This window comes from Cajanus cajan, chromosome 10 (genome assembly GCF_000230855.2).
Source record: "Cajanus cajan strain Asha chromosome 10, NIPB_CcT2T_4, whole genome shotgun sequence".
NCBI lineage: Eukaryota > Viridiplantae > Streptophyta > Magnoliopsida > Fabales > Fabaceae > Cajanus > Cajanus cajan.
Genome location: NC_138526.1, coordinates 15,164,563 through 15,172,882, shown reverse-complemented (window position 1 = coordinate 15,172,882; position 8,320 = coordinate 15,164,563). Strand labels below are relative to the sequence as shown.

The 8,320-nt window shown below is 29.6% G+C and overlaps 1 long non-coding RNA gene across 2 annotated transcripts; it reads right to left on the bottom strand.

The window, feature by feature from the left end:
* Positions 1 to 767: 767 nt before the first annotated feature.
* On the bottom strand, positions 768 to 7,943 carry LOC145952726 (uncharacterized). 2 transcript variants are annotated; one of them, XR_014430234.1, is made up of 4 exons: positions 7,868 to 7,943; positions 6,961 to 7,117; positions 5,505 to 5,733; positions 768 to 1,511 (listed from the first exon to the last, which is right to left on the bottom strand). It is a non-coding gene; the product is annotated as an uncharacterized LOC145952726 (long non-coding RNA). The 2 variants fall into 2 exon arrangements; XR_014430235.1 differs by lacking the exon at positions 5,505 to 5,733.
* Positions 7,944 to 8,320: the final 377 nt, after the last annotated feature.

Below are 8,320 nucleotides of genomic sequence, written 5' to 3'. Positions count from 1 at the left end.
ACATGCAAGCTTAGGTCACATTGTGCTTCTTGGAGTCTTCTTCCTTGAAGAACTTCTAAGGAATCCCGGAAGCATTGAAGAACTCATGAGATCTCCAAGTGGAATCTCATCAGATAGGAAGATGGAAAAGAAAGATAGAGAAAGAAACAAAAAGAAAAATCTAAAAATAGACTAGTGTGTTGAGAAATTGAATGAGGAAGGAGAAGACAAAAGAAATATCTAGGTTATGAGAAAAAGAAAAAAAAAAGTTACAAATTGATGGCTATATTATACTTGAAATAAAGACTTTTGAATTTGGACCATTGTTGTTTTTTAGCAAGTTTAAAAATTTAAAACCGAACCCGCTCAATATAACCTGTATAAAATTAAAATTTTAACCCGATTTACCCGTAAAACCCGCCTGAACCCACCCAAAAGTAATATTTTTTATCGGGTTTTTCGGGTTCGGTTCGGGTCTCGGTTTTATGTTCACCCCTAATAACTTGTATGTTAGATAGTACCAATTTATACAAATTTTAAATATGATTTATACATTCAAACATAATATTTATTAATATATTTATTAATATATTTTTAATTTTATTTTTGACAAAGGATTCTTAAACAAATAACATGATATTACATATATTTAACTATTTTTAATTTCACAACAAAAACTATTTTTAAATAGCAAATTTTTGAAGTTGTAAAAATCAAACCAAACCAAATTACAAAGGATTGGTTTGGTGTGATTCAGATTTCAAAATTAAAAAAATTAAAAAGAAAATGAGTGGTTATTTAAAAGGTGAGAAATTTGAAATTTGAATGCAATTGAAATAGAAAAAGAGAGAATGAATGAATAAATAAAACATTATTAAAGAGAAAGTGATTAGAAGTAGTTATAAGATAAATTAGTCCAAAATTTGTGTCTATTAAAAATAGATATCCCCTTTATCATAACTAAAAGGAAAAGCATTTCGTGCCTCTTAATATTTATTTTAAAAATAAAATAAATAACAATAATAGAATGAATACTTATTAAAAAAGAATTGTAGCTACAAAAAAAATATTGATTTTTTTAAAATTTTTTAATAACATAATGATATAATGGTTTACCAAATGTAGAGACTTTTTAAAGGAGTATCTTTTTATACATAACTATATATTATTATTATTATTATTATTATTATTATTATTATTATTATTATTGCTGTGACATTCTCTACCTCGCATGTTACCATAAGCATATAAATTAAAATATAAGAACAAAATTCGTAAAAGAAAAGTTAACTAAATAAAAGCAATTCCTCAATAGGGATATCACATAACAATTAGAACCACGATGCTCCGACCTGAATGTTGAATAAAGATAAATAACACCAAATGAAGTCTAACATCATGTACTAAACATAAATAAATAGCAAAAACTCAAATTCTAACTACGTCTCTATGTCACATCCTATTAAAACATAAAACTCAACACAAGATCTAGGCCTTGTCTCCAACATCATCAATGTCATCATGACTTTCACCTACAATAAGAAGCACACAAAACACAACAAAGAAAAGGGGAGTGAGAAACATCTCACTCTAACTTAATGCAAAACATAGTCAGATAGCCAAACACACAATATCAAGAGATAACAACCACAAGATATAACAAATAACAAGATATAACAATAATGAAGTAGCCTAGCATATTTAGTCAAGAAGTCATTATATAATTCATCACACAGTTACACATTAACACACATAATGCAATGAACATGAACTTTAATGTGCATATGCATCTAAAGTCAGTTAAATCACATCATGATGCATTACCCTAAGGCACACAAAGAGTAGCCTAGGAGAAATTGTCAGGTCACACCCTTATCACACTTTATATTAGGAGAAGATACACCAGGATGCGTTGGGATAGTTGTGTAACACAAGTTACACCCCATGCACACACACAAGCAGAATTGGAGCTCCCAAACCCGACTATCCTCAAGGTCATGAATCCCTAAGCTTTTTATATAATGGGACTTTCCCTTAACAACATATTCTGTATTGTACCCATCAAAACACGTATGCATATGATGTATGTCATATAAGACCAGTGCAATTATTATGTTATCACATTACCACAAGATCACAAGTACACATTGCACACATTCTCATATCACTACTAAGCTAACATGCTCAAACTTTATCCCTACTAAGCCTCAACTTAGAGTTCAGATCATGTGACCATCACATGGTTCACTCAAAAACACAATACATTGTATCCCACAAGAGTCACATGCTCATAGTTCAAACACAACAATTAATATCCAAAACATCATCCAATAACACCTCAAATAATTATGAAACCATCTAATCATATGTTAATACCTTAATCATAGTCACTAAGATATCAACACCAAACTAAACATTTAATTTGGTAACTTCACTAGTCTTGCAATGTTATTGATATTACACATTAATTCCTTAAACATTGTTATCACTAAAACACCTCAAGTCGTTAACAATTAACTCACATCATAACTTATTCACAATTGTTTTTTGTTAAGAAAGATGACTTATCCAAGTGGGTGAGAGGGTGAATTGGATATTAAAAAAGCTCTTTCAGATTTTCTAGGCTAAAAAACTTTTCTAAAGCTTTCCAATGAAGTATATTGAAATATAGTTGTATATAAGATATGGTGTTAAGATGCCTTGTACATGCAATATCATATTTTATTAGTCTTATATGCAAAGTTTATGATTCATGCCTTACAACATTAAGCATATAATCAAATTTGTAAGAGTGTAAAGACACGTGTAGGGATAGAGAAAAATACACAAGAAATTTATATTGGTTCAGTCACATCCACTTGTAACCTACATCCAGTCTCCAATCAACCCAATTGAGATTTTTCACTAATCTCTAATGTCAAAGGATTTACAATCACACTCACACATGCAATTCACCCCTTCACTATTAAAGAAACACTTCTTAAACCACAAGGAGCAATTTCTTGTAGTACCTTACTACAAAATTTTTTCCTTCTTGAGAAACGCACTCAAGAAATCTACTTACTATACAAAAGGATTAAAAAATGAATTCACCTAATGTATAAAACATATCAAATAGGTGAATCAACTAGTGTAGCTTAGCCTATATATCATGAAGATGATGATGCTTAATTCAATTCTTAGAATTCTTTCTTAAAGTTCTCACAAAGGGTATTAAACCTCTTTTTTTAGAAAGAAACATTTTTTTAGAGATTTATTTATTATCAAAAGTAGTATCACAAGGATTTAAGTTCTTTGAGCTCTAAAAGTGAAAAATGATATATAAAGTTTTTTTGATAGAAATAATCGATTATTCGTATGAATAATCGATTATTTTATTCTTCACAGATATCAAAATCCACCAAGAATAATTTAATCGATTATTTATTATGATAATCGATTATTCCAAAGAGTTACTTTTAAAATAATCAATTATTTCACTGAATAATCAATTATTATGGCAATGCTTCTCAAATTTTGAAAAATAGAACAAATAATCGATTATTTTAACTAATAATCAATTATTTTGAGCAAAAACTCAATACTTCGATTTTTCCAACCAAATATTTTTTCAAATCAGTTTTAAAACTTTTTTTCATCATCAAACATCATCTATATGAAGATTTAAAGCTAAGTTAACTAAAAAGCATGAAGCAAACATGCAACAAAGCATAAACACATAACAAGATACAATTTGCACTTTTATCATTCAAGAGACTTATATTTGTAATCATACAAAATGTCTTCATCTTGAGCTTGGTTAATAATTTTCTCCCATAACTTGTCTTTCCAAAACATTGATATAGGTACCTCAAACTACTCATAAGATCAAAAACTTAAAGGGTAAAGTCATTAACCATCATCATTCACATACTACATTTTCATAACTTAGTATTCTATGATTTCTAAAGTTATATACACATTATCAACTTGATCTTAATTTTATTAGAAATCTAAGATAATTATCTACAATTTCTATGTTGACTTCAAGAGTTAATTCTGCAATCTATTTTTAAAAATTACAAAATTGCAACATTTTAGCTTAAATGACAAGTTGATCGTTGCTCACTAATTTGACCATCACTTGAGTTTTGGACCTTCGTTTAGGTGATTCAAATGAAATTTGAAAGCTAACATCTAGGGTTATATTTTTCATGAAGACCATAAAAGCAAATTTGCTCATCTACTCGCTTAAGCAAGCCAATCATGCGCTTAAGAGAGGTCTGCTCGCTCGAAGTGAGCTAAAATTTGCTTCAACAAACTGCTATCGAAACTCTGTCACAAGTTGCTTGAAGCGAGCTGAATTTGCTTAGAGCGAGTCTAAGGTCGCTTGAGTGAGCTATGATAATCCAAAACTCGATATTATACTATTCATAGGTTTCTAACCTTCACTTCACCATTCCTTAACACGTTCAATCCAAATCTAATCAATAAAATGTCAAATTATAACCTATTACTATAATTCATCAATTACTCAAATTCACATGCTCATTTCAATTATCCCATATTAACTCAATACACTCATTCCCTAGGGTTTTTAGAGGAACCCATGGTCAATCCAAGATTTACAAGATTAGTAATTACATATCATTTAACATACATACCAATTAACAACATCAATTAGAATACTAGAGAATCATATAAAACATAGAATTACAAGTCATGATTAGAAATTGAGATAACTCTTTCATACAACATGTACGACAAAGAAAGAGATTGAGGGTCAATCTTACTACCCAACATATATCTCATGTTCAGAGCAAGACTACTTACTCCCTTTTACCTTGATAAACACTCAACAATGAACGCAAGATTTTAGGGTGATTGCCTTATTGATCTTAGATAGTTCTTTAGTTTCTTTAGAGCATAAAAAGACATGTGTAAGCATGAAATACTAAAAGAATAACTTTTTATAAAAAAAAATGCTCCTTCACTCATTTTGTGACATCCTCTAGTTCACATGCATAATATAATAATTATAAAAAGAAAATATTACTCTTGAGTAACTTCAAACAAAGGTAAAGAGTATCCCATTTGAAATTCAAATAAACTAAACCAATGCCTAACTATAATAACTTTAAGGAAAGTAAACTAAAATTCCTAAAATAGAAAGCATGAAACATGATTCAATATCTCTGATATCACAAGTATCACAGCTCTCCCTTCAATCAATTAGACTCCTCCAAAAAGAAAGAATCCTACAACCACATATAAACATCCATAAGGAAAAATAGATGAGTGAACACATATTTCATTCCAACTACCGTGTAAAATAAGGTCGAGTAGCCACATACAAATATTATATATAAAACCAATAATTAAACTCCTCATAAATCCATACAATAATTTGAACTCAATTTATATCTCATTCAATCACGATATCAATCAAAACACAAGTTAAACACAAACAAAATGTTATGATCGTACATAAACTAGACTCTCCTAATCTATATGTATGTGGCGTCGTGAAAAACATTTTTCCCTACTCGAAGGATGAGTACTCTAGGAGGATGTGCCGAGTCAAGAATTCACAATGCTCTCACTAGAAGGATATACTAGAAGGATCTCGTTGGGATAGTTGAGTCACGCAAGATACGTCCACCCCATGCACATAATGGGCAAGACTGGGGCTTCCTTAGCCAAACTATCCTCAAGGACTATTTTCCAAGCTTTTACACTAGGAGGTTTTCCCTAGCGGTGTATTCAGTATCGTACCTATCACAAAACACAAATGCACATTAATTGTTGCATGTTTGAAAAGTGTACCAAACATTACTGTAGTAATAATATTATCGCCCTCAGGGATTGAATTTGTTGAATACTAAATTATTAACTTACGTTAATTTTGAGCAATCGAAAAACAGATGGAACAACGAACATAGAAAATTAACAAAAATTTACTCAATATTAAAATTGTTAGAGAATTGATTTCACATTCTTTCCTATAGATTCTTACCCTTTTCAATTGATGTAAGAATCGTAATTACCCACTTGAGTTTATTACTAGTTGTTTACCCGTAATCCCTTAGGCAAGTAAATCTATTCATTGAACCCTAATCCTCAATTCCTTAGGACAATTATGAAATTCAATAGAATCATGAAGAACAATTTTCATCTCAAACACAAACTAATTAGATATGCCCAACTTCACAATTGTGACAAAACCTAATCTGTTCTATCTATAATCGTAAACAATCCCCAATCTCCCAATTGTAAAATTGTTCATAGAATAAACATTAGAGTCATGGATAAAACACTAGGATGATTAAAATTAACTAAACATCAATTGAAAAGGTTCAGAAACTATGATCCAGAATATTACATCAATACTCTAACAAAAAGAAAATTAGTTCTACATAATGTAAAAGGAAAAACCAAAAGAGACTGATGAGTCATTCATCTTCTGATGGTGAGTTGATCTCCTCTTGATGAGTCGTTCCTCTCCTTGACGATTAGTTTTTTTTTTTCCTTCTAATTATTCCTCTTTTATTTTCAAACTTTTTTTAATTCCTAAGAGTTGTCTTTTCCTTTTCTTTTCATTTGGCCCAAGCCTACAACCTGCCTATGGAATTTTCTTACTTCAACTTTTCCATTTTGATACTTGCTCTCTTTAAATCATGATTTAAGCACCTAAAACACTTATTTACAAAGAAAAATAAGAAAACCAAAAGTGTAATATAAAACAAAGATAATGCATGATAAAATCATTCAAACAATGCAATAATATATGCAAATGGCCTAAACTAAAGTATGAATGCAAAGACAATTTATACACATATCACACATGATACATGATATTCAAAACTCAATGCATTACTATACGAATTCACTTACCACATATCATTCATAATACATTATGGTTTATCACTTATCACAATTATTTATATACACAAACCACCTAGACATACACATATATAAGTAGGTTTAAACAAAGAATCGCACCTTACGAGACACACACTATGCCTAGTGAGACATACCCTACACTCAGTGTGTGTGAGGCCGTGAGCCACTAGAAGGAAATCATGCTCGACGTGATCTCCCCCACACTTGACAAGATGTATCTAGAGGATCTCTAGAGCTCTTGTGCTCATGCTCGTGCCTAATGTCAATAACAACACAAGTACTTTAGATTTTCTTATGAATACCATGAAATTTAATTCAGTCATCTAAGAGTCCTTGGAGTGATTACAAGTTTTAGGCATTATGTCTCGTGCACAAAACATGAGACCTGTATTGTGACTCACATAACTTGGTCATTTCTTAATATTTTTATGTGATTCTTTAGTTTAAAATATAGCCCCAAATGTCTAGTTTCTAAGCCAACAAAGGGAACTCTATTTGGTTAATCATGTAGAGAGAAATTACCTAAATACTGATATATGTTCATACCATAATTTATGAATTAAACAAATTGCACAAAAACTCTCAAATCATATATAAACCCTAACTCCTAATATATCTATACACATCCTTTTATTTTAATTCTCAATTCAATCGATTACAAACATAAGTAGCACTTAAAATATACTTTTATACCATCAATTAGTCAAACGCATACATTATTTTCATAATTCATCATCAATTTTATCAATTTTCACTCTTCTTTGGAATTTAAGGGTTTCTATGGGCACTTATAAATTTACAAATAATCTAAATCAATACAATTCATTTCATATTAATACAAAGATCATCCACAAAGCATACGAATCATGCGTAGCACAAATTCTCATCATACAAATCAAAACCATAAATTTCCCGTAGAATTAGATATGAAAGCAAAAAAGGATTGTAATTCCCCAACCTAACACATTAATTGACTCTAAAAGAGAAAACTCTCACTCTCCCTTACCTCGATAAATGCTAGAAAAAAGGTGTGGATCTTTAGGTACTCTAATTTTCCCAATTCTTTATAATGCAAGTGTAGAAAATAGAATAATGAAAAGTGTATTTGAAAACTATTGTAACCCCCTTTTTAAAATTTAGTCCACAATATTAACCTTTCAATAAGACAATTTAACGGTGATTCTCTTTTCCCTCCCTCAATAATATTAATACTTATAAATAATATGTAAAACAAAATATTTCTCCAACTCAATTATGAAATAAAATATATAAAATATATATTTTTAAAATACATTTAATTACATAATTAACTAAAACACAAATTTTCTCCAAACACTTTTGATAACAAAATAACTTTGTAAGCCTTTCTTTATTTTAATTAAAAACGCTAATAATTATTAAAATCCTCCATAATATTTTATAAAATCTCTTTAATTAATTAAAATTTTTAGAAAACTTA